At 46.3% G+C, this 20340-nt stretch overlaps 2 protein-coding genes and 1 long non-coding RNA gene across 5 annotated transcripts in view; 2 read left to right on the plus strand and 1 right to left on the minus strand.

The window, feature by feature from the left end:
- Window positions 1-20340, plus strand: part of LOC135900526 (uncharacterized) — a 1275659-nt gene that overhangs the window by 204709 nt on the left and 1050610 nt on the right. The window lies entirely within an intron of this gene.
- Window positions 1-20340, minus strand: part of LOC135908179 (CD151 antigen-like) — a 412220-nt gene that overhangs the window by 14090 nt on the left and 377790 nt on the right. The gene's annotated exons all lie outside the window — the stretch shown is intronic.
- LOC139057663 (uncharacterized) lies at window positions 4578-13416 on the plus strand. The gene is made up of 3 exons (XR_011512973.1): window positions 4578-4963; window positions 6086-6191; window positions 12188-13416. It is a non-coding gene; the product is annotated as an uncharacterized lncRNA (long non-coding RNA).

The raw sequence follows: 20340 nt of genomic DNA on the forward strand, positions 1-20340 counted from the left end.
TTCGCCGATGCTGTTCAACCTAGTAATGATCGGAGTGGCGGAAAAGCTCGGAGACATCGAAGGCGTCAGGCACAACATCTACGCGGACGATATCACGCTGTGGGTGACCGGTGGCAGCGACGCCCACATCGAGGGCGCGCTGCAAGCCGCCGTCGACGCAATAGAAGATGAGCTGGAAGGCACCAGACTGAGATGTTCGCCGAGCAAATCGGAGCTTCTCATACTCCCACCTACCAAAAACAGCAGAGGCAAGACCAGACAACGCGAAAACGAAAAAATCAGAATCGTAACCAAATCCGGCAACGTGATCCCCGAGGTAGGCAAAATTAGGATCCTAGGCATGGTCATCTAAAAGCACGGAAGAAACGGCGAAACCATCACCTGTCTCAAGGCAAAAGCAGCGAACGCGATTCAACTCCTGAAACGAGTCACTTCCCGAAAGGCTGGCATGAGAGAGAAGAGCTTAATTAGGCTCGTCCAATCCTTCGTCATCAGCCACGTCGCGTACGTTGCAGCCTACCACAGATGGTTGCAACACGAACGCAACAAAATCAACGTGCTCATCAGAAGAGCGTACAAGACGGCACTGGGCCTGTTCGTGTCCACGAGCACGACCCGCTTGTTACAACTCGGGATACACAACACGCTCGAAGAAATAGCCGAAGCACAACGGACCTCTCAAGTGGAGCGGTTGTCCATGACCAAAGCCGGGAGGAAGATTCTGGATGATCTGAGAATCGGACGCTCGAACGAGGTGGAGATGACGCTCCCCGTCCCCGAAGAGGTCCGACGCCAGACCAGAATCGACCTCATACCGAAGAAGATGAGTCCCAAGTTCAACAAGGGAAGAAGAGCGGCGAGGGCCAAGGCTCTCATCGACCAGCATGCCAACGACGAACACGCGCAGTACGTGGACGCGGCCGAATACCAACGGAACACCTTCGCAGCGGTCGTCATAGAGGCGTCAACCGGCGCCACGAGGACGGCAGCGAGCGTGAGAAGCGCCGGAGCAGAACAAGCGGAGGAGGTTGCCATCGCCCTGGTCATCACCGAGGCAGACTGCCACACGGTGCTGAGTGACTCGAGACAGGCGGCGTGAAACTTCCCCAAAGGTCAAATCTGCATGGAGGCTGAGCGCGTACTGCGAGGGGTAAAACTACCAGAACGACAAGTACGACTCAAGTGGTTCCCGGCGCATGCGGGCGACGCGTCGGAACACAATGAGAACTACAATGAGACGGCACACGCAGCGGCGCGAGAGCTAACCAACCGCGCCCCGGCGACAGACCGTCCGACGTGGTTCGGAACCAAGGACCGCATGACGGATTACAGTGAAATAACGAAGGCCTACCGCCTGGCTCGCAGGACTTTCCCTCCCCCGCACCCGAGACTACGTCGAGCGGAGGCGGTAGTACTCAGACAGCTCCAGACCGGATCGCTACTGAGCCCGAGAGTGATGAATCGCATGTACCCCGAGACATATCCGACAGATATGTGCAGTCTGCCGGAGGGAGACCGCAGACTACACGCACATCTTGTGGGACTGCGTCAAAAATCCAGAAGATGCGAAATCAAGAACGTTCCCACCGCGGCTCGAGGCAGCCGCGAAGAGCCACGACCGGCACGGATAGCACTGTGCCATCCAGCAGGTCTTCGAGGCGCTCGAAAGGCAAGGACCCAGTGAGCCGGCAACGGCGAGCAGAGACCCGTGCCGAGTAACTTCGTAGATGACGTAGGCCCTCGTCGGGGTGCGCGAGCGCCCAACTGCAGGCATAAATAAAGTTCACTCCAATCCAATCCAATCCTACCTGATTTTTTGCCATAGGGACGAATTTGATTCTGCTGCTACCTAAGTAAGTGAGCAATTTACACTTAATGGCGGAGGATTAAAGTTTACCTAGGAATTTCCTCAGAGACGCGTAATAGAGTTTCTAGGCATTTCCTTGCTCTTCGAATAAAATCACGTGTGTTGGCAGTATTTCCCTAGATCTTCGAAGCCATTGTTAAACTTTCAATCCAAGCATTCCAAAGTAGTAGAAAACGGAATTACCATGTAGTGCCTTAAGTCTTCTCTCACCAGATCGTGCACACTGTAAACAAAAGTTAGCCGACATTGGGGTTTTTGCGGCTCATGAGCTTTGAAGACTACCTTGCACCAGAAAATTACTCTGGCATGCGGCAGTAAAATGCGTTACATTACATCGTTTTACTACCACCTCTGAGAAACGTAGTAAAAGGATGTCATGGGCCGGCTTTACGACGTACAGAGTTTTAGATCACTTGACCAAAAACCATCTATTGAGAGTTTAAAACCACGTGATCTGGAACCAACCTGAAGATCACATGATTAAATACTACCACTTTACTCCCCAAGGTTGCAAGCTCCGCCCAATCCAGTTAAGCCTACGCTCGGCGACAGGCACGGCCGCGGCAGGAATGGTAAAGATCGATGCCGTGGCGGTGCATCCACCAGCGGAACGGCAGAACGTTGGAAACTTGGAACGTATGTATACTACATACGTCGCGTAAGAGGTGTCTCAAGTGGACGCGGCTTCCTGCCGGCGCGCCGCCCGTTGCACGACCGACGAGCCGATCGACTGCATTGCGTCAGTGCGAACTCATCGAAAAATAATGTTCCAATTCCGCTCTGCACGGCGAACCGGCGTGGCCATGCTCGCATTCAGCGACAAAAATCGCCTCAAGAATCGTTCCTGGACCGATCCTCTCTACGGCAGGTAAATATCTTGCCGTTCGCGAGGGATACCGCCATCGGCCGGCAGCCTACAAACGGCGAGTTGTCGCGTCTGCTGCTCCGGCCGGAAGCAAGCGTGTCGGTCAAAGTTCATTGCCAAGCACAAGCCCACTTTTTCATGCTTCTACGAGCGAGAAAACGACTGTTTCTTGTCCACTTTGAAGCTGTGAACGGAATCGTCACGACCCACTGTAGCACAAAATAAACAAAACGTTGGTTAGTTGTAGTGACAGTCAATGGAAAGCCTCACGCACTAGAAATAGATGCGATCATGTCGAACGGTCTCGCCAATTCAAGGTGAGGGCACATAATCTCGTAAACACCACAGCTAGCGCTGTAGGAAGCGTGTATATGAGCGGTGATCATGAATTTGTGCTCAGTAGGCGTCAAAGAAGCCCGTAGGCCATCCACCATTGCAAGCAGACGGAGGTGCACGGAGGGCGCGCTGATGGGCTCGTGTTCGCCAACTAAAGCGGGAGACACACGATCCGATTCGGTGTCCGATCCGGCGTCCGACGCGCCTGAACGGCAGCCGGAATCGAGGTGTTTTGCCGTGCCGAAGCGCCGGATCGGACGTCCGGCGTGCGACAAACCGGGCAAATTTTCATCGTCCGATGTGTCCGACAACCGCACACTCCGCACCGTCGTTTGGCCGCAGCTGATGTGACGTTCTCTGACGTTCCCTCCACGGAGGCGGCGCTGGCAGGCCGGTTTCTCGCCGTCTTTTTTTTTCCCTTGCCTGCTGCAGTTTGTTGCCGACACGAAATAGTTACCAGTTCAATAAAGTTATCTCGAACATGTGCTTATGATGCAAAACAGCGCCTAGTACACTAGCACTAAGCTACCATCGAAATCGGGAGCCGCGACGCGAGGGCCTTTCCGCGGACAAACAGCACACACCGATCTCTATGCACCGACCGTCCGAGCGAGGCTGCTCGCTTCGCTTGCACGTTTGCCCTTCGCAACGACTGCGTCGAGTAAACCAATTGTATTTGATTACGGGCTACCTAAGTGCACAGCGTTAATTGTTTTGGCAAAAATAAGCCCTCTTCATCGAGCTCGGGCTGAAACAAGCGCCGTCGGCCGCAGCGTCCGCCTAGCTATGCCTGCCGGCCGTATCGCTGGCTGTTACCGGAGCCGTCAGTGGACAACGCGCCGTCGTGAAGTGTTCTGTCACTTGCAGGGGCATAATTTTATTGACAGTGTTCACGTAAAGCGAAGCAGTGTTGTGCAGAGTTTTTATATTGCGTTTCTCGACGTGAATCTGAACTCAAGCTGGGGGGGGGGGGGAGGGGAGGAGGGCTGGATCTGGGCGGAGCTTACGCGCCGCTCGACCGTTCGGATACACGCACGTTGGATCGGACGCCGAATCGTACCGTGTGTCCCCTGCTTAAAGCTCGCTCATGGTTCGGCGTTAGTCCCTGTATATTCTTTATAAATAAGGAAGCCTACCTAGGCACTGTAAACCCAACAATTGGGGCCTAAATGCCTGCCCTCCTCCCAGCTACAGTTTCGTTTGAGCGACAAAGTCTGATTTCGAAGGCCGTGCTTTTGCAAACTGCATGCGACTGAAGCGGTTGCGAATCTTGAAGGCGACATCCGCTTCGTTTTTTTTATATATACAGTACATTTTCTTAAACTGCGTATAAAAAAGTGCATATTTATACAAAGTTAACACTTTTTGACCCAAGGAATTTGTTAAAGTGTCCCTACCGATTGTTGTTAGGAAAAAAACACGTAATTTTCTCATTTACGACACATTTTTCTAAAAACCGCAGAGTGGCGCCACTGCAGTATTTGTTTGGTCGACATACCACGTTGGCTGTCTGAAATGCACACTGCAGTAAGGCGGTATTTGAGTTATATTTTAGAAGTGCCTAGACAAAATGTGCTCCTTGTCGTGTGCAGTAACCATCGCAAACCCTCCGGACTCGTGTAACGCCGTTAGTTCGCCGTGTGTTTCGTGCGATCTACCAGTGTCGACAGTGAGTGTCTTAGTACAGCGCCCGTCCGAGAGCTGCCTTTGTTCTGCCCACGCTCCCGTGAAAAGTCTGGTACTGGAGCTTCGAATCGTAGTGTATGGAAGGCTGTTGAAGGTTGTGCTTTTGTGGAGCTGGAGTTCATCGGAAGTTCTACAGTGCTTGCGCCAGAAAGACGTCGGTGCCTCGGTACCTTTGAGACGAAGGAGCGTTGGCCAAGTCTTTTTGAAAGGTAAGCAAGTTTGGCCCTTGCGCGCATTCTTGAACTTATGATTTACGTAATGAACGTTGTGTACTAGCTAGAGCAAAGCGCTTTCTGATCGTAGGTTGGCCGTCTTGCTGTGCACATTTAGCAAGCAATTTCACGAAGGCTTCCTCTGATATTACAGCGTACTTGCATTCTGCTGTAAAATATATGCTACCCGCCTTGATTGCTATGCCTGAATGGGCACACAATTATGAAAACACTGAAAGTTGCTGTTCGTTCGGTAGTTTTCTGGCAAGAAGTTATTCGTTATATATGCATTCCCGCAAGTACAGTACATGTGTAATGTATCCGTCGATGTATCATGGGCTTCGCGCGTTGGCACACGATTCCTATGTTTGACGCTTAAGCGGATAGAAGCTTGTATGAAGATTTTTGTATGTATACAGTTTGGTTTGGAGGACCACGTCGCGAGAACCTGTGTATTGTTTATGTTATTGAGTGTCTTCGCGTATTTGTCTTCTATGTTGCAAAACCGACATACGCCGATATTACAGTAACGAAGTTTATTTTTAATCGAGACATTTCAGACACCGGCCTTTAAGAAAGACATAGACCAACCAATTCTTACGAACGGGATGCCAGCTCTTGCAATCGTAGGTTATACGGGAGTGCGTAATAAAGTTAGGACTGCGATTTTGTAGCGATACTTACCCCTCGATTCTATACCACTCTTGTCGCCCGCCGCAAACGACCGGCTGTTCCAGTACGTAGCACGGGCCGGGGCGGCGGTCAGACCACTAACGAAAAGGAATAGCATCGCTACAAAATCGCGATCTAGCTTTCAGAATGCTTTTCATGTGCTCAATATTTTTGTTTAATCCAATGCGCCACGTTTTACTGCATATATGAGTTTTGTTTTTGATTGTCCTGGTAGCCTGTTGTTGCTGATTTCGTTCCTTCCTGAAACTTCACTTGTTACAAAATATCAGTGTAACCTCCTTAGATATAACAAAGAGACATTTGTGCAACCAGGCGCAAATTCATGCAGCTGGCTGTGTGAGACTCTTTGCAATTCCACATGACACTGGTAAATCACAAATTCCCAGGCTCACAGCACAATAAATTAAACATTTCTTACTTTTGAAGGCTATGCGGATTCTGGAGGCATCCCTACATCGAGCAGGAACCTGCTGCACTGCTGGAAGCTGGACAGCACGACAATAAAGCACGTGATCTGTGTGCTTTCTCAAAGGTGCGTACAAAACTGGCGCTGCCTTTCGAGTTGTAGGATACATTTGTGTTATATGCAATCATTTTACTGTATTGCCATTTTCAGGATTTCTAGTGGCTGATCACGAATTTTATGTTTTGGTGGAGTGCCCTCAGTTTAATGAATTTACCTAAAGTAGCCTTCTCTGAGTTAAATATAATTGGGCGCTTGAGTAATTATGCCTTATATACTCCATATAGACTATATTAATCTAGCCAAAATGCCTTTTTAAGAACCATGAATTCAGATTTCGTGCCTTGAATAAGGTGCTCTAGAGTGTCTAGAAAAATGCGTTGCACCACCTAAAGACATGGTTTACGCAAAAGTGCCTTAAGCAATGCTTTCGCACAAAAGTTGTATCATCAAGAGTTTCAGAGAAGCCTGTGTGGTCGGTATGAAACATGACAAAGACAGACTTAGACCAACCAAATACAACAATAAAAGCAATACATTTTGGCTTCCATATGGAAGCCTTGTTCACAATAAGACTAAAAAAAGTGGAAGTGCATATTTAATTATGTAAGTTTTAGCATAAGATGGGCATGGGTTCCTTGGTTTCAGATAAACGTGTGTCCTGTTGATTGCATCTCCAGGGAATCCGGGTACAGGCATGGCTTCCAATTTCTTTCCTGGCCGATTATGCTAGACACTATCCAGTCACTATTGTGTTTAGTCATTGCTGCATGCTCCACTCCAAGCATTTGATGCCACTCTTTTCTCATCCACATCGTTCTGATGTTGGCGTAGCCATTGCTTAAAGTTGCCCATTGCTCTAATGTAGATAGTATTCATATACACATGTTATGTTTCAAAGGTCAGAATTCATGTCAGTAAAATTTTTGATACGGTTTGTTACTGGGATGGCTACCTCGTTGGTTTAACATGGCTTGTCACTGGGATTGCTCTCTTGTTTGTTTAGCTTCTTGTCGGGTTCTTATGGATTTGATTTTGTGCACAATGAGATGTTACACACACGCCTTGCATACACATGAAAAAAAGCTTTACAGCAGAGATAACATATATGCATGGGCATATATATGTGTCAATAAAATACTCGAGCCTCATTTCTGCCGACAGGAAAAGAAGTTATTTCTCCTCGAGGCCATGACTGCTTGCAATAATGAACCTTCAAGAAACGGTTTTCTTTAATCCGTATTTTTGATATCTAAATGCTTATGTGGCATGTACAAACTGCTTGCATCAATTTCTCATTGGGATGAGGGACCTAAATTTTAAATTTGAGTAATAATTGCAATAAATAACTCATTTCACCTGTCTTCTTATGACTCTAAAATTCTATGCTTCTACCTTGCCAAACCTTTTATGAAATTAGTTTGATGAGGCCCAATATACAGGGCTTTCTAAATTGAAGGTATCAGTACCTATTAAAAACTGTGCTAAGAAAATGCTGCTTGTGTATGTGGTTTATTCATTTCTCAGACAAAAGCTTTACACCCAAGTGCAGTCAGTAAATCGAAAACAAGTGCGTCTTGTTCAATAGTTCTCGAGCACTTGTGCGTCACTATAGTCGGATACAAATTTAGAAAACAGGGGAGGCCCCGCCCAGATTAATGAAGCGCGACGTCCGATTGCCTCCGCGACTAAAATAATCCCGCTCAAAAAATCGTGCTTAGGAAACGCGCAATTCTCAGTATAAATAAAGACTTTGATGACTGGTTTAGTAGAGCTCTCATGTGCTACAGCACATGCCAGATCGCGACAGAAAAATAACCCCATGCCTTCCACAACGCTGCCCGTCGTCTGCTCTTTAGCTTCATTGCAAGTGGCAAAAGTAGAAAGAGCAACTCTGCATGGCATTTGTGCTTGTTTACATGTACACGGCCCATTTACTACTCCTGTTCCGAGCTTCAAATGAATCAGTTGCTACTGAACCAGTACTTATATAAAACAATGCATTTATCGCAACCATTACAAACCCAAGATGCTCAGTGTCAGCGAAAGCACCGTGTTAAAGGTGAGGAGGGAGGTCACAGCTTCGCATATTTCAGGTGGCAAACTATCGACGCCCTCGCGAAAACGCCCACAAAATGTGGAGAAAAGAAGAAGCAGCACGAAGAAGGACACATGTGCGCTGAGGTCGTGTGCACGATTTCTTTCACCACAACGAGATACCGACGATCGAGATCTCACTAACGAGTTCTCGAAGCGTATATTGTGTTATGTTTGTGCCCTGGGATTTGCCTGGCGGAAGGCCAGTGCTATGGTTTGTCGACTGTGGAGGCAGCATTCATCCCCGCATGGTGCCTGCCTGCTTCGGACATGACTACGTGCACGGCGTCCACGACGGAAGCAGCCACCGGATCACGGACTGCTATTCGGCCCCTCCCCGTCCCGGCAGCAATGCAACCCCCCCCCCTTGTCCGGCGGCGCCCACACCACAAACGACTCCCGCTGTGTTTGGGACAGTTTCCAAAGGAGGGCTTTGTTTCGACCCGGTGCCTTGCAGTTGGTTCCCTTTGTCCTATGCGGGCCATAAAACTTGCCCGGCGCACCATTCTGACCGACCGCCAAATCGTCCTGACGCCGCAGCGCGGTTCAAGGAAGCGCCGGCCACTGAGAGCGGCGTTAGGACCCTGGAGGCTGCCCGGACCCTTTCTCTCACGACCTTGTTTCGTCCTTGGGGACTGTCTGGGGGATCTTTGGACGGAGGGGTGTTATTTAAGCAGCTTGCAGCTGCTCTGTTGGTCTCTGTCCTGATAACGACGACAACATGTAAACATTGTATAAAGAATTATTCGCAGAGAAAACTCTCCTCGTTTCTGACTCTGCGTGAAGCGAGGTCCAGATCTCCTGCCAGCCACACATACCTCGGCAAGCGCAACAATGGATCTCCCATCACTGAAGCGGTGTACTGTGTGTCAAGCACAGCAGCCAAGCATTCTCCCGTGACCTCTCAAATAAATAAGCGGTTCATTTGATGACATATTCCTTCTAATGGAAGCCCAATTCTGAAAAAGCAACGTCCTGCACAGATCATGCTCAATATAAGCGTTGGCATGGAAACGTGCCGAAATGCCGGAAAATCTGAATGCAAATGCAGTTATTAACTCTGAATAACTATGTGGGGCCCGAAATGCTCATTCGGGCAGCCACTGTCCAGCTTCACACGAAAAAGCAGTAGTCAACGTGAATGAAATTGACAGCCACTCTTAGCAGCCTGCACGCCAAAGCACATTGTGCTTTGTGTGCAGTTGTGCTGCCCCTACTGTTTTTTCCAGCCCGTTGAGATGAATAATGCCAATGTCAGAAGGCCCAAAATACTCTATTGGGCAGCCACTTATGAGCATGACGGGCCCTGTGATGAAATAACAGTCATCGGGGCACGCTTCAAAGGCACCTTTAGCAGTCTGCACGTCAAAGCCCAGTCAAGCCGTCACCACTGTTGGTGAAACGGCAGCAATCAATGCGAGAATCACAGCCACTGTTGGCAGCTTGCATGCAAACACACATTCATGTGGTGGCATTGTTTATTTTGGTTACCTGGCCTAGGCAAGTAATGCGAATAAGGGAACAATTATCAAACATCATTAGCTTAGTTAGGCCCAATATACTCAGTCGGGTAGCTATTAATAGCAGTAGTCGAGGGCACGCTTGAAAGGCACCATTACCAGTCGGCACATCAAAGCGCAGTCAAGCCGTCGCCACTGTTGGTGAAATGGCAGCAATCAATGTGAGAATTACAGCCACTGTTGGCAGCTTGCATGCAAACACTAATTCATGTGGTGGCATTGTTTATTTTGGTTACCTGGCCCAGGCAAGCAATGTGAATAAGAGAACTATTATCAAACATCATTAGCTTAGTTAGGCCCAATATACCCAGGCGGGTAGCTATTAATAGCAGCAGTCAAGGGCACGCTTGAAAGGCACCATTAGCAGTCTGCACGTCAAATCACAGTCATACCGCAGCCATTGTTGTATTTGTTTATCTGACCGGGCAAGTAATGTAAGCACATGTAAGCCAATGTAAGCACAATTATTCACCCTGAATAGCTCTGCTAGCATTGTGCTAAAAATTGCTGAGTGAAGTTGAATGTGTTTTATTGAGGCAATTATTTAATTTACAAGCCATCGGCATGTCGATCAACGGCCAGGTTCAGACAATGTCATTTGTGAAGTAATAAATGGTGAAAGTTGCAAAAGCTCTCAGTGCACTACTTTGCTGGGCTCCATTCATTGAAAAATGTCTTTGCAACGGCGAATGCGTCAGACAGAAATTACACCCCACTGCACATTGTTATTCGTGCTGAAAATTTTCGCCATCATATGTGATAGGCAGCGAAACCGTTTGTTTACTAAGACTGAATGCATGAAAAATGCAACAGCATAGCAAGGTGTTTCACAATATGCAGCCTTTCATGTGCACTTCTGGCTAGCTGCCACATGCACTGACGCATAAACATGAACAGAGGTAAGAGGCAAAGTTACTGTGCAACCCACATGACGCTTTTAAAAAAATGTATCTCTAAACCTTTCTGTTTTGATAGGCGATCAAAATTTGTTTTGAGCAAGTTGGTTAATCACATTGCAGCAACAACACAAGAAACAAGGACAGAAAACGCAGCGAGTAGGCAGATTGAGAAGACGAGGTAGACCAGTGAGAAAGGTTTTAATGAGATGGAAGAGACCAGTCCTGCAGTGTACAGGAGTTAGTGCTTTGAATGAGATTGGCTAATGAAAATGTGTAAGGACTTTGCTGAAAGAAAACTATCAAAAACAAATGGTAATATAAAATGAAAGGACAAATATGAGTAAGTGCAAACACGCATGGAAGCAGGAACGCTGGCAACACAACTTATTCGTGACTGTGCCACAGCACGCATTCTACAGCTTGCATGCGCAGTGAGCACTGGTGGAAAGAAATCAATCGACGGTGCTATACACAACGCTCGAACACCGCCGTTAGACGCTCGGCTATCTCACTGTTGACAACGATCACTCACGCTAAGTTGACGGCGACAAATCTTTGCATTGGAGGCTTCTTTGTCAAATATTTTCTGTTGAGACGCTCGTAGGTTTGTTTCATGCGCGCACGCTTTTCTAATTTCTCCTCAGAATGGTTTTGCTCCATCACTTTACCCCGTCCGACGAAAAAATGCAGCGACACGGTACACGAACTCACCCGCCGCTGACAGCAGGCACCAGACTTTGGCAAACTTTTCTTGTCCTAACTTCACTCAGGAGCGAAATAAAAAAGACATGAAACAAACAGGCAGGATGTGTGTTTGCAGCAGTCGCCGAGGCATCCTGTTTTCAGGCAAAGCGTAGCGCAGCATCAGCGATGCTCGCTGCAATGTTTCTTCGCCGGATCACGGCTTAGAATAAACGCACGCGGCACAGATGCCGCATTGTAAGCTCGCAGTAATATTTCCGGCATGATAGACAATGACAAACAGTTTGGGAATTCACTGTGACGAGGCATTGACACGCACAGCTGACGCGACTTGGCCCAGTTCGAAGCCCGGGCGGCCATCTTCGACGGCGGGCCACCGGCCGTCCGGCGCATGACGTCAGTCCAGAGTGCGCACCCATTAGTGGATGCTCGTGTGCATCCGCCTCGGAGGAGTAAACGCCCCTGTTTTTCTAAAGTTGTATCCGACTATAATCGAGCACATCTTGACCCTTGGCCTAATACTAAATCGGGCTTGAAGCTTTCAGTGTGTGCTAATCGCTAGAACAGCACCCGATTTCATTCTGTGCCAAGGGGTGGAACGCATTTGCTTAGAGCTAGGCAGATGAATGTCTTTCTTTTGCATTGAAGTTGTCAATACTTTCTAGTCTTAGGTGAAAGTACACAGCTCAGCACAACGCATGTATGGTATACGTAAGGGTACTTTGTTCTTTAAACCGTATCAACAAGAAGCAGCTACTTCCGTTTTTGCAAACCTTACCTTATTTCCTAACCTTTCCTTTATCAAAAGTGTAGAAAATTAATCTGTGCTTGTTCTGTTGTTTCACAGGTAGACATCGGCGACGGTGTATATGGTGAAAAGGGCCTGCTGAAGAGGCTGCGCCTGGATGCTAACAACTCGGGCTTTCAGTTTGCGGGGGGCCTCCTTAAGGCTCCTTTTGCAAAAGAAGAGGTTGAAGGGAGGCGCTACACATGGATGCGCAGCGATTGTTTGTGAGAGCGTCACTGGCCTGCCTTTTCGCTTTGTTCTGGGTTTTCCACGTTATCTACTCGAAAAAGGCCCCCAGGATTTTGACATTTATTGAGCACTGCTTTCTGGATTTTTGCTACACAAAGCCGCAGGTGAAAGCATTGGATTTAGTCAATTTTTACAAGAACTATTGCTAGGCAAGAAAATTTTCAGATGCATATCCTCAAGAAAGTTTCTGTCAAAATTATTTTGCCTAACAAAAGCACTCGTGGGTTCTGTGGCTGACAGGTTGCCCAAGCCATGTAGCACAGTGCTTGCTTTAAAGGGACACGAAAAAGAAAATTTATTTGAGCTTTATTAAATCATTCTTCTACAACACCGAAAAAACAACTCCCACCATGAGAATTGGCTTGATAAGCCAGATAACTTGCAAAAACGAAAACTGGTGTCGCCACCACCACCTTATAGTTCCTGCACCAGCTCGCTGTGATATGGAATTTGACGGTGTCTGTTCGGGTCTAGCTAATGTTCTACTGGCCAATATTGATGAATTCTGTTGTAAAGGTGTCAAAGAATATACTTAGTTGAAGTATGACTCCACACTGATGTGCGGGCACTGCATAAAACTTGAAAAATGAAAGTTAAATCTTCATTTTCTCTTCTAATAATCCTCTTATTGCCACAATGTTCATGAATACAGTTCTGAAAGATTGTTTTATCAGTATAAAATGATTTACTGTTTCACTTTAGTATTTCTGTAATGGACCTTCAGCAACAAAATGTGTGTTAGTATTCCACAGGTATTCTCAGCGGGGGCAAAAGCACCAGCAGCATGCTCAATGATTCTGTACCAACTGATAACTTGAAGGATGTCCTGTGCCACTAGGGTTAGGCCAACGTGGCTCTGTGTTAATCACAAGTGTATTATGCAAAACTTAATGGCCCAGAAATTGGTAATTCAGGAGGGAGTTGAATTAGCAATTTTTTTTTCTTTATCATGGACTTCTCACATTACACTTTGTCACAACGCATTCACTTTAAAGTAACTGGAGAATAAGGTGGTTTGGTATTCAGACATGCCTTCTCTGTGTAAACTGTTAGATGAGCAATACAAAGATACACCATAGATGCTGACTGGCAACATGAAGGGGTATTGAGGGCAGCTACAAATATACATCCTTGTAGTCGTACCTATAGCACCATGTTCAATTTGTCACACAAGCATATGGCATCCATCACAACTGCATGCCTAGAAACGGACAAGGGCAACACGCTCAATTCCCTTTTAGTCTATCTAAGAAGCACTACAATTTTTAGGCAACGAAATTGAAATCTGGCTTGTACCCATAAGTACAGTCGCCGACCGTTTATTCGGACCTCACGGGGACTGCGGAAATGTCCGAATAAACAGGTGTCCGAAAAAGCAGATTAAGGGAAAAAAATGAAATCCTTTATTTCCACGCACTTATTCGGGCTCGGCAGTAGGCTTGAAGAAATCGTGAATGCGCCGTTGCACGCTGTTCCGTTTACGCGCAGTCAGACAAGCCTGAATCTCGGAGTGGGTCGTACGGTCACTATAGGCGGCTGAAAGCACAGTCACTGCTTGTACACGCTCCGCAGGCGACGGCAGCGTAGCACATGGTGCGTCAACTTCCGACTCGGTCATCGTCCGGCGGTGCAGCAGAAACCTGACGAATGATATAGCCGTCGTCGAGTTCTGCGCATGTCAGTACAGCAGTGTCGGCACCTGTGAAACTGTCAATGAGACGGTGTCCGGAATCGCAATGCAACCACTGCGCAAGTCTCGGCAGAACATTTTCCGCGTCGGTAGGGAGCACATCGGAAGGCGACAAATCTTTTAGGCCTCCCGGCACCCGCTTGCCGGCATTCCGCAGCGCAGTCTGCGCGGGCACTGTCGGCGCCATTGGAGACTTGACGCGATGTTTCCGTATGCCGCGTTAATCACCGAAACCTCGACACAGCACGCAAAGCAAACACCACCGCGCCGACACCAGTCACACAAACGAAAAAACGCGGCCTGCTCGCAGCGTCGCGCGCGAAGAAACAAATAGCTGCTGGATTGTCTTGACATGGCTTACTAAGCTGAAACCGGAACTGCTGCAGAGCCACTCTATCGAACTAGGCAGAAACGATGATGATGAGCGGGAATTTCCAGTAGCGCCACTTCGTGGGGCACCAAGGAAGCTACGTTCAAAACAAAAATGGCGTTCAGCCAGTCGAACCATGTACCGGGTTGAGTCGGTGCATGGTGCTCTCGACCGAGTTGGGTCAAAGAGTGTCCGAAAAATCAGACGAGAGGTTGCGAGGTGTCCGAACTTTCGGCAGTTGTTATACATTATGGTCTATGGGGAGAATGGCGGTGCCGCGAAGCTGACCGAATAATCGGGCATGTCCGAATTTTTGGAGTCCGGAAAATCGGTCGGCGACTGTACTGCAATACAGTTGTGCAACGTGTTCCTCTTGTGTGGAAAACGGGCTGCATATGTTTTCTTTGAGCACAAGGGGGAGAGGTATCAGTTAGAGCCCCTCCATCCACGTGCCACTGCCGCTTTCTTAAGTAGCGACAACCTTTGTTGTGCGCCGCCTTTTCCCCTCACACCAAATCCGGTTCCAGCATTTCCAGTTTAAAAGTTTCCGGTTCCGGCGTTACCGCTTCCTGAAGTTGTGCTGCGGGAATTTCCGCTTTGACTGCCGATGGTGAGACGCCCACGCGTGCTTAGCAGAGCTGTGGGAGTCACCATGAGAAGAATGCAAAGGCGACAAGCTGTTGTATTCCGCTGAAGTAGTAATTCGTGGTTGCTGTTTTCTAAATGCACGAAAAACGGCAGTGGTCTCCAAGCGCCCAGGCACTGCATTCCACTGTACGTTGTCTCTCGTGGCACAACCCGTCGCAGGTTGACGCGAAACAGCGAACACGATCAGATCGCTGATTGCAATAGGCGGTGGTACTTGGATGGAATCGCATTCACAGTTTAAACCGCAGCTGGTGCAATTAAAGCCTCTCCATCGACGCGAAAGTAAACAACGTTAAGGAAAACATAGCGTTACTTCCACTCGGAACAGGAAGCTGCAGCTACGGAAATTCCGCTTGACACCGGAAGCTAAGGGGGTGAGTGGCAGAGGAGCGTGGAGGAAGAGGGTAGGTTGGCGGTACTTAACCTGGTCAGCGGAAACGTGTATGGAGGGGCTTTAGTATCAGTTAATGGCTGTTTTCACATATATGTTTTGTCGTGTGTATTAGCAATCACCATTTTCCTTATCTGAGTGAGGTCATTTTTAGAAAGTTTGAAAGTTTATAGAACATGTTGCTCATGGTTGTTGCAGTTTTCTTCCTAACTATCCATTCATTGCACTGTGCACCCATGTCTTGGGCATCGTACCTTGCTGGTGTAGCAGCGCACTGACACGGACACAGAGAAGACAAGCTGAAAAAGACGACACTCGCTGCACTCGCAACTATTTTATTTCAGAACACGTACTTCATATATATATACCCGCGCACCCTCAGGCGTCAAAGAAAATCAAGGCAAGATTACAGGCATCTTTTAACAATCATTTTCCCGCGCATACTCGGGCGTCGAAGATATGGCACCTATCTATCATGGTGTGCAATCCCATCGTGAGTAGCAACCCTAACGACCATTTTTATTAAACAGTTTTTTTCTTCTTTTTAGTGTACTTCCAAAAAGGTAACCTCACCATTGCTAAGATGTACAGATGGCTGACTGATACAACCCTCTCCCCTCTTGTGAATATGAAAGGCTTCGATTATTTCCCTGGTTAGCTGATCCTTATGGTGTGATAGAACTGTGGTGTCATTGTAGAGCGGCCAGCACCCATGTTGTGAGCAGTGCCCCTTAATGTGGGAATGAATGTTTCCCCCCAATGACCTTTTGTGCTCCGAAAGTCTCGTGTTTACACACCGACCCGTTTGGCCGATGTATACTTTTCCACATGATATGGGCAAACAGTAAACTACACATGACCTGCACTCAACAAGTTTTTCTTTATGCTTGACTGTGCACTTACGATCATTTACTTTTACTTTAGTTGAAACTCTACGATCCAGTGCGGCACATATTTTTCCGAGTTTGTTAGGCGCTGAAAAAACCACACGTAGACCATATCTGCCACCTACGTTTTTTAAGTTATGCGCAATATTGTGTGCATATGGTAGTGACACAATTTTTTTGCTTTCAATCTCTTCTCTGTTTCGCTCTTTCTGATAGCCATTGCGCACATAACGAATCAACTTATAAGCTGATGTACAGAGTACATGTTTTTCATATCCTGCATTCTTTAATCTGATAACTTGTTGGCTGAAAGTTTCTTTTATTTTTTCCGGACAAGACTTGGTTAAGGCCGCCCTCAGACATGAAAAAGCTATGCCACTTTTTACAATTTTAGAGTGTCCCGAATTATAGCTAAGCAAGGGTTTTTCTGATCGTGGATTGTATGACCAGCAAACGTGGTCCTGTGCGTGAGTTAATGCCAAATCTAAAAACTGTAGCTTGCCATTCTTCGGCAACTCGACAGTGAAAGCCAGTCCTTGGCTGTTCTTTGAACACATTCAAGACTTCATTCACTCTTACGTCCAATACACCATGTTCGACTATAACCAAAAAATCGTCCACAAAGCGGAACACTTTCACCGCTAGGTCATTAAGGTTTGCATCTATCGCTTTGTCTATGCTACCTAAAAAAATTGTGCTTAGTACCGGAGCTACTTTTGAACCTATACATATACCGGACTTTTGTCTGTACATAACATTATTCCACATTACAAAGGTGGACTCAAGGTAAAATGTTAATAATTCAAGAAAAGTATTAACTGATACGCCACATTTGCTGACAAATTCCATCTCGTCGTTGTCTTCCGTTATACAATGCCTAACACTCGATAATAAGGGACCATGCGGAATATTGTAATACAGATCCTGTACATCTATGCTGAAGAATTCACATCGTCCAGGGTTAGACGTGCTTAAGTACGTTACTAACGTTTCAGAGTTTGGTAAAACGAACGGATCGGTAACTATCAAGCCATTAAGGTGGTTTTGAAGAAATGCAGAGACAACCAGCTGCCACGAGTCCCTTTCTGATACTATGGCTCTGAACGGGACGTCAACCTTATGTGTTTTTGCCACGAAAAACAATTCGAGGTGTAGGTTGCACGAGCGCTTAACTGCTGAAGCAAGTGCCTGTCTTGGGCAACTAGCTGTTTGAAGGTCAGTATGCTATCGATGGGTCTAATGGTAATCTCTAGTGCCCTCTCATTTGCTTGTTGCAATACTGAAGAGTTTTGTATATTGTGTCACTTGTTTATTTTCACTGTACTTTAGTTTCACTACATCTTGAATGTGTTGTGATAGTTTTTCTTTTGCAATGAAAGATATGGTGGACAGTTGCCAACACTAATGTGATAGTATGAATGCTTGCTGTATTTATCACAATTGTTTCATATCGCTGGGGCTCTAATGGTCATTAGCAGCAGATGCTAGCTGCCCTTAAGTGCAATGTTTTTATGTTGCATAGTATTGTTCATGATCCATTGAATGCACTGCACGCGCATGTTGTGGACAACTGCCTGTTTGAAGAAATTGTCTGCATATTCAGTGGGTCTAATGTGAAAATCTCTACTACTGACTTAGCTTCACTACATCTTGAATGTGTTGTGATAGTTTTTATTTTGCCGTGACAGATGTGGTGGGCAGTTGCCGGCACTAATGTGATAGTACGAATGCTTGCTGTATTTACCACATGGTTGTTTCATTTCGTCTGAGGCACTAGTGGCCGTTAGCAGCAGATGTCATTTGGCCTTATGTGCAATATTTTTATGTTGCATAGTTTTGTCCATAATCATCCATTGAATGCACTGCAGACCCATGTTCTGGACAACTGCCTGTTTGAAGGAATGATCTGCATATTCAGTGTGTCTAATGTCAACATCTCTAGTACTGCCTGTGTATTTGTGAGTTAGATTTTGTATTGTGTGTCATTTTGTTTTCACTGTGCTTTAGTTTCACTACATCGTGAATGCGTTGATAGTTGTTTTTTTTGCAGTGAGAGATATGGTGGGCAGTGGCCGGCACTAATGTGATAGTACGAATGCTTGCTGTATTTACCACATGGTTGTTTCATTTTGTCTGGCGCAGTAATGGCCATTAGCAGCAGATGCCATTTGGCCTTAAGTGCAATATTTTTATGTTGCATAGTTATGTTCATACTAATCCATTGAATGCACTGCACACCCATGTTCTGGACAACTGCCTGTTTGAAGGAATGACCTGCATATTCAGTGAGTTTTATGTGAACGTCTCTAGTACTGACTGTATATTTATCAGTTAGATTTTATATTGTATGTTGCTTGTTTTCACTGTACTTTAGTTTCACTACATCGTGAATGCGTTGATAGTTGTTTTTTTTTGCAGTGAGAGATATGGTGGGCAGTGGCCGGCACTAATGTGATAGTACGAATGCTTGCTGTATTTACCACATGGTTGTTTCATTTTGTCTGGCGCAGTAATGGCCATTAGCAGCAGATGCCATTTGGCCTTAAGTGCAATATTTTTATGTTGCATAGTTATGTTCATACTAATCCATTGAATGCACTGCACACCCATGTTCTGGACAACTGCCTGTTTGAAGGAATGACCTGCATATTCAGTGAGTTTTATGTGAACGTCTCTAGTACTGACTGTATATTTATCAGTTAGATTTTATATTGTATGTTGCTTGTTTTCACTGTACTTTAGTGGGATTGCACATTGAATGTGTTGTGATGTATTTTATTTTGCTATGAGAGAGCTAATGGGCAGTTACCAGCCCCCAGTCTGTGTGTTAGTACAAATATTTATTATGCTTATCACAGTATCTTATAAGGCTATAGTTTTGTGATGATTAACTCATGCCTGACTTTTTTATGAGAAACATGTCAGAACTAATAAACAATCCCTCATGCTTGGGATCCATGAAATCGTCTTTGTAATCTTTCAATTGTCTTCGAAATATTTCCACATCAGGCCCAAGAAACTCCAGAACGGGCTTGAAAAATTACTCTCGGAAAGAACCGAGAAAACCTGATGAACGAGGTAAAAAAATACTCCGAGATCAGCTCCAACAAACCACAGAATGGGCTTGAAAAATTACTCTCAGGTAGAGCTACGAAACCTTGATAACGAGGTAAGAAAATACCCCGACATCAGTACCAACAAACTCGAGAATAGGCCTAAAAATAACTCCCAGGAATAGCCTAGAAAACTGGATGAATGAGGTAAAAAAATACTCCCACATCAGAACCAAGAAACTCGCGAATGGGCTTGAAAAATAACTCTCAGGAATAGCCTCTAGAACTTCGTGATGGCAGTAAAAATATAGTCCCACTATCGTCCCTAAAAACCTTCCCACAGATTAAAAAATTACTCTCGTTTCTACATACAAAAACCTTGGTCAGCATGGTAGTAAATTTTTACCTCGACTGGTACGTAGTAAAAAAAACCCAGAAACGGGAATGCGATACAGGACGAGCGGTTTACTCCCGTTTCGCGTTATTTTTGTTTAGTGTGCATACACAAAATGAGCGCCAGTTTTAATGCACAGGTCCGGCGCCTACTAGAAGCACGTTGTCCTAGCGTAACAGTGGCCACCGTTGCTGAACGCCTAAGAAGTCGATATCGAGGGGGACGGATGTGATTAAAGAAAGCAGTAATAGCAAGACAAGAGTAGTGGCTATTCCTTCCACTCATTCAGTATCGCACAGGCTTAAAACGTTGCATGTAGAGATGGTGTTAATGTTGGTTTTACTGCTCCCACTAAGCTAGGTAAGATATGCGCTTCCGTACAGAGGAAAAAGGAGCGGGTAAAAGGCAGAAAAAGAACAGATATTTGTCCAGTGAAGCAAATCAAGAACAATTTTACTGACTGTCGTATCGGTGTGGCAGATAAAGTTCGCTTTACCTGTGACCATTTATACGTAGGGCGAACGGGGCGCT

This window comes from Dermacentor albipictus, chromosome 3, assembly GCF_038994185.2.
Source record: "Dermacentor albipictus isolate Rhodes 1998 colony chromosome 3, USDA_Dalb.pri_finalv2, whole genome shotgun sequence".
In the NCBI taxonomy this organism is placed as follows: domain Eukaryota; kingdom Metazoa; phylum Arthropoda; class Arachnida; order Ixodida; family Ixodidae; genus Dermacentor; species Dermacentor albipictus.